Here is a 10,306-nt window from a genome sequence, read left to right on the forward strand (position 1 = left end):
AGCCCCAAAGCTCAACTCCATATGTCCAGATTGGCCTTATTACAGTCATGTAGATCAGTCTTTTGTAATGTGTTGGAAGTTTAGACCGTTTCTATTGTAAGTGCTCTTATAGTCGAAATCGACGTACAGTTTCCTGTCTTTTTTATTATTAAATATAAAGGAAAAAACTTTTGAAACAGAATAAACTCATTTTTTTAAATATATAAAACTACATAATTATAAAAATAAAATATGGGACTTTTATGTATTATAACTATATAATAATAATAATAAGGGGAATGTCCTTAAACTGGCTGGGGAGGAGTTTCAGGCGATTTCAGCTGACAGGGTTATATTAGCTGATAATGTGTATGTATCTAGAGGTGTCACTCTATGCATATAAAGCAGTCTTTTACTTGAACTTTTTTTAATGCATCCAACTCATAAAGGGTGAACCCCTGAGTTCATTACTTTGTAAGGTACTAGACCAACGGTTCCGCAAGGAGATAATTTAGCCAGAATCACGCTCGTTTTTTTTTTCCACTTTATGAGGCTGAGTGAACCTTAGAGGGTTTCTGAACACACAGAGTTGATTCACTGCTACAGCAACAAAACTAATAATTCTCTGACACAGCCGTATTCGAACCTTAGTCCTTGGAGTTAGCAGCACAGTACTGCTAATAAATACAACTTAAAACTGTTTCAGAATAGAAAAAGAAAAGCATGTGACTACACATCACACACAATACTCATTTTATTGACAAACTCCATCCGCATATATATATATATTAAATCTCATTTTTCCTTCTTTTTTAAATATATTTTTCATACCATCTTCTTGTCTTACTGTTTTTATTTTCATTGTATTATGTTTGTATGGAGTAATTAGGCTCTATGGTAACTAGAAAAAACAAAATTGATGAGGAAATAAAAGCTTGGCTGAAGGCGGGAAATGCTTAAAAGTTTTCAATTTCGAAACTACTTAGTTCGCGCCTTCTATCGAAAAAATGAAAAATTGCAATTTACAAAACTATTATCCTTCCCAATGTTCTTTATGGATGCGAGTCTTGGCCTCTTACACTAAGGGATGAACAGTGCCTTGAGGTATTCAAAAATAAAGTGTTACGCAAAATATTCGGACCGAAAAATGATGAACTAACGGAAGAATTTAGAAGACTACACAATGCTGAATTAAGGGACCTACACCAGGTAAATATTATTCAAGTAATAGCATTGCGGCGTACAAGGTTATAGGGCTCAGTAATGAGCGGATCCCAAAAATATTAATAAACACTGAACCGACGGGTAAACGTCCGAGGGATAGACCGAAACGAAGATGGGAAGATTGTGTTAAAGCTGATTTAGTAGAATTCTGTTTGTAGGGGCATCACTGGAAGAATTGATGTAGAGAGCGTTTGATTATATCGGTATCGAACCTTCGAGTTCGTTAAGCCTTAATTATTATTATTTAAATAATTAAGAAGTATTTTTTTCTTTTATTGTAGCCTCAGTAATGCTCTCCATCATATCGTAATCACTCCAATTTGAAACGATTTTTTTTTCTCGTCTATAAAAAGTTTTCCCGTAATAAAGGACATTGGGGAAGAAGCATCAAGTTTTTATTTACGTTTATGTCCGAGCATTCTGAGAGAGGCCATTGAAGTATAAAGAATGTAGTAATTTTTTATAAAGTAGATTATGTGAATAATTTAAAGTTGTGTATTGTATATTATTAACTTGGAAGGGTGCTGCAAAATGAAAGCCCATTTCTGAGCCGGGGTGGAAAAAGGCCACTAACGTTTCTCAGGACTCCTCTAAGCTCTTAAGGTGTAATCGAAAAGAAAATTCTTCTGCGACTTATATTCCCTAGACCCTTTTTTCATAAATCTTAGATATTGTAAAACACTTTATTTTCATTGATAATTTTCTTATTATGATTCATTAATCTTTTTTGATATATTTTTAAAATTCTTTGTTTCTTAATTTTATTAGAAAAGTATATAAAGTCTTTTTTCTAAGTGCAAGCTCTGAAAAAAAAAACAAGCAAGATATATACAGGATGTCTAAATAAAAACATAAGTATTTATTGGAACAATGGCTGCATCTTAAAAATTTAAGGACTTATAGCTTTTGGCAGTTAGTTAACAGTTAATGGCTTCAATAAGTTTTCTTCTAAAAATGTTTTCTTTATACACTATTTTAACATGTTGAAAATCAAAATGATGCCCTTTCTCCCTATGGTGTTGTACCTCCTTGTGTTGAATCCATTCATCTTAATGAATTTAAAAAAAAAAAAAAAATGTTTACGGATAGTACAAGAGCCAGGAAGAAAAAAAGGCAGTTATCTCACCCCAATTTTAGATTACTTCAATGAAAACTATGTATAATTACTGATCAAAACTGATGAGTCTGCAATGTATAGGTAGGGAGATTAAAAAATGGTGGTTGTTTCAAAACCTTAAAAAACCATTGATTTTTCAATCGGAGCTTTATATCTTAAAAACTACCAACAACACAAGAAAATCTAAGAGAACATTATTTAAAGAAGAGTAAATTTTCTGCAATATTAGCCCTAAAATAGCTATTTAGTTCTTAAGATATAGCTTTTTAAAAAGAAAAAATTTCTTAAAAATCTACCGAAAGATTAGTAGTTCATTAATTTATTTTGAGAGATCTATATCTCAGGAACTATATGACGTACATATGTCTATTAGCACTCAAACTAAAGCTAGTTTAATGGACTATAAAGAAGTATATGACCTTTTCCTTCGTAGGAATAGTAGTTTTCATGATATTTGCTAAAATAAATTGATTTATAGTTGTGCGGACAATAAATTTGATTTATGAAAAACTTTATTTCAGAAACCATATGGGGGTATACTGTGGGAAACCTTATTCCTGTTGAACAGAGCCTTTCTAAAACTGCACTTCGATTTCGACTACTACCGCACTTACTAAACAAAAGAGTGATTTACATGACAATTACAAGGCCTATCTGGACATACGGAGTTGAGCTTTGGGGCTCCGCTAAACCATCGAATTCCTCTCGTATCCAATCCGAAATCCTTAATGCTCCTTACTTTGTCACAAATAAAATCAATGTTCCAAATGTTGCCTATTCGGCCAGAACCAGATACCTATCTTTCCTTGATAAACTTCATAACCATGTCCGCCTCATATGTAAGATTCGGCTGAAAGAGAGAAGAGGACCAGGAAGACAGAAGGACCGCTAATACCCTATCATCTTGACTGACGGAAAGCTATCGGAATGGTGATGAGAGAGTCTTCCATGCAGTGTGACCTTCCCTTGGATCAATTAACTGTGCGTCCTGAGGGAGACAGATTTAGATGATTTCGACGCCAGTGTGCTCAATGGGGTCCCGTTGGCGGGAGAGGAGGTCGTCATGACTGCTTCTATGCCTGAAGAGATAGTTGACCGCTTTCGATGATTTGAGAACAGGGCAGGATGGCGTCGAATATAGATCTTGGAGGAGGTAGACCTTGAGGGCAAGCTATTAGCCCTCATTTTTAACATTTGCCTCAAGCACCGCAGGGTCCCTGCTGAATAGAAGGACTCCAAGACCGTATTCCTTCTCGAAGTTAAATCTTCCTCACAAATAAAGGATTATAGACCTATTGCTCTTACCAGGACGATAAAAAAAAAGGATTCTGGAGGCCTAACTGACCGGATATCGTCCTGGTGTAGGGTCCATGAGGTCCTGTCTCCCTACCAGAAAGGGTTCACCGCTTATGAAGGAGTTTTTGAACACAACTTTGTTCTCCGTCAGCGGATGGTAGCTGCTAGCAGGAACAAGAGCGAACTCTGCACTGCATTACTGAACATTTAAGATGCATTTGGATCCATCCCTCATGCCTGTACCATCGGAGCACTGGAAATGAGGGGGCAGGAAGCACATTAGTGGAGATCATCAGAGACCTCTACACAGAATCCTTCACCATTGTAAGCACCCTCTCTGGCGATTATGATCCTATCAGGATGAATAGAGGTATCAAGCAAAGATGTCTTTTAAATGCGTTCCTCTTCATCCTGGGAATAGATCATGTGATGCAAACGTTAAACTCTGGGGATGCGCACACAGTCTTAGCCTATGCGGATGACATCGCCCTTCTCTCCTCTATTCCAGAGGGCCTCCAGAGACAGATCGAAAAGCAAAGGCCCTGAAGATGATCAGATTGTGGATCTATCCCACAAAATGCCGGGCCATGCATTTATCTGGTAAGACATCTCTGGGGATCCGTGATTCTCAATCTCCGGGATTCTCGATCGAAGTGGAAAGTTTTCTGGGCGTTGGATTCCGGGAGGTGCCTCCTAAGACTATTATAGATGAAATAGTGTCGAAGGCGAGGGCAATCCTGATTTCCAAGCTGGCCCTTTGGCATAAAATTGATGCCCTGAGGACTTTCGTCTATCCAGCGCTCAACTTCCAGATGAGAAACTGCCAATTCCCTAAGGGGGATTGGACTAGGGTAGACGAAATAATTAGGGGAGAAATTAAAAGAGTGTTCAATCATCCCGTTGAGGCCTCGAATGAGTACCTCTACTGGGCCATATTGGAAGAGATTTGTGCCATCCCAATCGCTGCAAATGAAAGCGATCTTGCACTCGTCGACGGAGCTTTTTAATACTGTGTTTTGTATAATATCCTCTTTAATATTTTTGACAATAAATCATTATTTCTTTTAATATAGTTGTAAATAATATATGACTATTACTATTATTATTATTATACTATTATACTATGACTATTATTATTTGTTTTAATGATAGGAGGAGTTTGTCGGGGGGTGCGGTCAGCAAAGAACAACATAAATAAACAAAACCATATTTATTTATTTTATGCCGACGTTTCGACCTGAGTTTCAGGACTTCATCAGGGCTATAGAACAAAAGAGATAACAACAACATTTAGAATTATACAAAATATTGAATTAAATCATAAATGATAAAAAATTGATAACTGATAATTGAATAGTACAAAATTTTCAATTTGTTTATTTAATTTTTCAGTTTTTTTAGACACTACTTGCATATATTATATTATACATATATTCTTACCTACATGATATTATATTTCATCTGTCACTGTTTTCAATTTACTACCATACAATTCCAATATTTTTGACAATAAATCATTATTTCTTTTAATATAGTTGTAAATAAGTTATAAAAAAAATTAACAAATTTAGATTCACCTTAAATATATATAAAACAAAAGCTAAGCAATGATAAACATATATCGTCAGACAAGGACATGGAAGTTATGTTATGTCCAACAAGTACAAAAAAATAAGTAAAAAATCCGACCAATAAATCGCGGGCTATGTTCCGTTTATTTATTCTGGGTCAGACCGGCCTCGGGGGATGTAGCATCCCTTAAGTATCTGTCTGACTTTTACCTGCCTAAATGGCTCTCTCTCTCTCTCTCTCTCTCTCTCTCTCTCTCTCTCTCTCTCTCCCCTCTCTCTCTCTCTCTCTCTCAGTTGATTTTGTATTTATGATTATATTTTCAATATTCCAACTTTTAGATAAACAAAATATTGATAGTTATATCAATGTCTTTTATAGTTATAGATAGTTTATTTACCTGATAGTGGATAGTGTAGTTTTAATCTAAAATTAATTTTTAAAAATTAATAAAGTTTAAAAAAAATAGGTTGATTTTGACTTGTAATTGATTACCGAAACGTTGGACTATTGATATAACAAAGAGTGTGAGACTTAACAAGGATACCATTTGATTTATTTAATAAATAAATACTAGACTCAGGAAATTGAATAAATTATATATAAAATATCTGATGTTCAAAATTTAAATTTATGTAAAAAAAATAATATATATTTTCTATACACTTCAGAGTTTGAAAATTCAAGAAAATACTATTTAAAAACAAAACAAAAAAACATGATTACGAGAAAAATGAAGTCTCGAAAATTGAGTACAATATATTTGTATTCATTAATGACTGAGCCTCAGGATTCTCAAACATATATATCATTGATTAGCAGTCAAGTAAAAAAGTTAGCCTTCAAGCAACAAAGATACGAATGAACTTTATTTGTGCTTAGTTAATTCAGACAAAAACCCACACCTGTAATTAGTGATAAAAATAAAAAAAATATATAATAAACAAGGAGAGCAAAGAAAAATAATAGATAAAAGAGTTCCAGAGGGGGGCTGGCACTGTTCCAGATAGCTGGTCGGGAAGACAAAGGCTGCAGAGTGTGCTCCAGTTTAGATCTCATTGTCATTCGGCATTAGTTGGCCTTTTTATTGCTCTATCCCAGACCGCTTATCTCATTTCTATCCCTCGCTTCCTTGTTATATATTCGTGTGTGGAGGTCTCGCTAATTAAGAAACTATATCATATAGCAACCTATAACCGTTTCGTTTTACGTTTAATTCTCCCCCCCCCCCCCCTAAGAGATTTATAGTTACCATTAAGATAAGGCCGATTCAACTTTAAATGACTCTTTTTGATAAAATAAAATAGTACAAGAGCCGGGAAGAAAAAAAAAGGCAGTTATTTCACCCCAATTTTTGGTTACTTCAATGAAAACTATGAATAATTACTAGTCAAAATTGACGAGTGCCAAATATTGGTAGGGGGAATAAAAAATGTCGGCTGTTTCAAAACCTTAAAGAAAACATTAATTTTTCATTCGGTGCTCTATATCTTAAAAAATACCAACAAAACTATAAAATCTTAGAGAACATTATTTAAATAACAGTAAATTTGCTGAAATGTTAGCCCTAAAAGAAATATTTATATCCAATAGTTCTCGAGATATACTTTTTAAAAAGTAAAATTTCTTAAAAATATACTAAAAGATTAGTAGTTAGTTAATTAATTTTGAGAAATCTATATCTCAGGAACTATGTGACCTACAGATATCTATTTGCACTCAAATTAAATCTAGTTTAATGGACTATAAAGAAGTTTATTACCTTTACCTTCTTAGGATTAGTACTTTTCATGACATTTGCTATAATAAATTGATTTATAGTTGTTCGGACAATACGTTTGATTTATGAAAAACTTTATCTCGGAAACCACTGGACGTACAGATTTATGTCAGCTCTCAAATTAAAGCTAGTTAAATTTACTACAAAATAGTTAATTATGCTTATCTTTGTAGGAGTAGTAGTTTTTATGATATTTGACAAAATAAGCTCACAAAATATTAATTTCTAGTTGCTCGTATAAAATGTTGGATTTTGGAGAAATATATCTCTAGATCCATTAGACGCACATATAGTCTGCCAACACTCAAAATCAAGGAAATCAAGGAACTTACTATAAAGTAGTTTATTACACTTATCTTCGTAGGGGTAGTCGCTTTTATGAAATTCACATATGAATGTAAATTTGGCAAATGAAAATTTGTCCGAACAACTATAAATCAATTCATTTTAGCAAAGTTCATGTAAACTATTACTCCTACGAAGATGAACATTATAAACTAAATTATAGCTCATTAAATTAGCTTTAATTTGAGTGCTAATAGACGTCAAATGGTTTTTGAGATGTAAATTTTTAAAAATAAATTCACTATCTTCTGATCGTTCCATACAACATTTTTATGAAATGTTGCTTTTTAAAAAGCTATATCTCGAAAACTATTTAACCTAAATAACTCTATTAGGGCTCATGTTTTAGCAAATTTACTCTTCTTTACATTAAGTTCTCTTAGGTTTTCTTGTGTTGTTCATACTTTTTAAGATATAGAGAACCGAATAATTTTTTTTTTTATCGCTTTGAAACAGCCGCCATGTTTTATTCCACCTACCTATACTTGGCAGACTCATCAAATTTGACTATTAATTATATATAGTTTTCATTGAAGTAATCAAAAATTGGGGTGAGATGACTTCCTTTTTTCTCCTCTTGGGCTCTTGTACTAAAAGATTGATATTTTCATTGATACTTTTTGGCTTATTGGTGTTACTAGTACTGGTACTGGTACTGATAATGATAGAGGGGACATTTTTACTAACCCCCAGACACACCAATCAAATAATTCTTATAATGACTATTATTATTTGTTTTAGTTAAAATTGCACCCTGGCTTCGACAGACAGATTTTGTAAATATATATATTTTTTTTATAAATGAATACTTTTCATTTATTCATATAGGTAAGTTAATGTTAAGTTAAGTATGGTATGTTTTACATGTTATATAGTCATAATTATGAGAGATAGTTGACCATGGATGATGAATTAGGAGAAGATAGTTGGGGGTCCGGTCAATGAAAAACACAAATAAGTTCGATTAATAATAATAATAATAAGTTAATCGAACTTATTTGTGTTTTTCATTGACCGCACCCCTTCTCCTCATTCGTTATATAGTCATATTTATGTACTGTTGCAGTGACCTCTGCTTGCAATATCTGCAATCGGACCGGTCATGTTTGCTCTTATGTATTAAAGCCACGGTTAACAGTTTCGGATCTAGTAATTAAACAGGATGTGGTTATTAAACAGAGGGGATATTACTATATGCTTTAGGTTATCATACGCCATCCCTTAATACGGATATGAGTGGGAGACGAGGCAGTGAATATAAAACCAGCAAATTACGTTCTAGGAAGAAGTGCACCATAAGCTGAGGTAAGGCAAAGTCCTATAAGGCCTTTTATATCCTCGGCCATTATTGTCCCATATTCCATAATTATCCTCCAGGCTGAGCTAGCGTTCCATCATTGTTTAATGAGGCTCCTTAATATCTCATTTACTACCCCCCTGCTTTGTTGTAAAGCCCTTTAGAGTCCAATCTCTCTCCGGCTTCATCGAAGCAAAAATTTAAGTAGATTTTGATGCGATGACGGATTTGTAGAAAAAATCATTATTCTTAAAGCTATTTTTAAAAACATATTTGTTCGTATCGGAAATTCATGGCATAGAATAAATTATATATGTATTTGGCCAAACGATGTAGGTATAGCCCAGTCAATTTGGAATTTTGGACGAAAGTGGCAGGATGACCAGAATTGTCATAAGGACTTTGTACTACTTAGCAGGTGACTATTCTACAAGTCCTTCAATATTGGTTCAGAGCCAATGAAATGAAATGAAATAAAGATTAGTATTTAACTTAAATAGTTTGCAACTATTTATTTTCCGACGTTTCGCCCCACTTCGCAGGGCTTCATCAGGGCTAAAAAGATACAAAAAAAACTGAGAATATTACAACAATACGATACAATAAGGCAATTTAAGCTAGGATAAATATTATGTAAAAATAAAGTGATAAGAAATTACATATAAATAAAAGGAAGGAAGACGTAAAATAGTATCAATATAATATAAAATTGAATAAACAATGATAAGAGTAATCATTTTTGAAAAATACGTAAAATATACAGTTAAAAAAGTGCAGGAGACAAAAAGAAAAAACAAAGTAGAGATTAAATAAACGTCTTGAAAGAATAATATAAATAAAAAAATAATAATGATAATAAATGAGCAAAGAACAAGTCAGGACCACCTACCTGTTCAAAGGTAAAGGTTGAACAGAAGGCGACAATAAAGCGGAAGCGTGGAGGAGTGGGGAGGAATTGGCCAGCCGTTTAACGGCTATATTTCTATTTCAAATACGTCGCGTATACAGGAAGTAGTCATAAAGATATGACGAAACATGTAAAATGATAAAAGAAAGAAATTATAAAGGTAATTTTAATTTTACAATGACAATATATTGGCCAAAAAACAGTGTGGCCACGCCTAATTATGATTTTTATTAAAATTTTAAATACAGAAAAGAAAAAATAAATAAATTAAAAAACCAACTCACTAAATACCTTAAAACAAAAAGAAAATTACACAAAATATATATACTCTCATAATAGTCAACCCCTGTGGGTTCTTGAGCCCTGGTGTACAAGCTTTTATAAAATAATAGACTGTTATTTTTATTTTGAGTCAACCCTGTGGGTTTTGAAGCCCTCCAGGGCCCTGTTTCATAATAAAGTACAAACTAATACTATTAGTCTTGTAGATTTATCTTAATTCAATTACACTGACTTGTACTTTAGTATTTTTTAATTCCTGTAATATCACTAATAGTCATCCCTATCATGAAAAAAATAAGTATTAGTATTGTTACCACACTAGTTTCTACACTTGTACTATTAGCTTTCATTGTGAAACAGGGCCCTGGTGTATCCCTCTTAAATTGAGTACCTTTATTTGTGTGATTCTGACCAATTCTAACTTTCACAACCGTTGGTCTAGTGACAGTACTTCCTGACCCTTCTAGTGACAGTACTTCCTGACCCTTCTAGTGACAGTACTTCCTGACC

Source organism: Halyomorpha halys, unplaced genomic scaffold (genome assembly GCF_000696795.3).
Source record: "Halyomorpha halys isolate HHAL.00 unplaced genomic scaffold, Hhal_1.1 Scaffold1479.1, whole genome shotgun sequence".
NCBI lineage: Eukaryota > Metazoa > Arthropoda > Insecta > Hemiptera > Pentatomidae > Halyomorpha > Halyomorpha halys.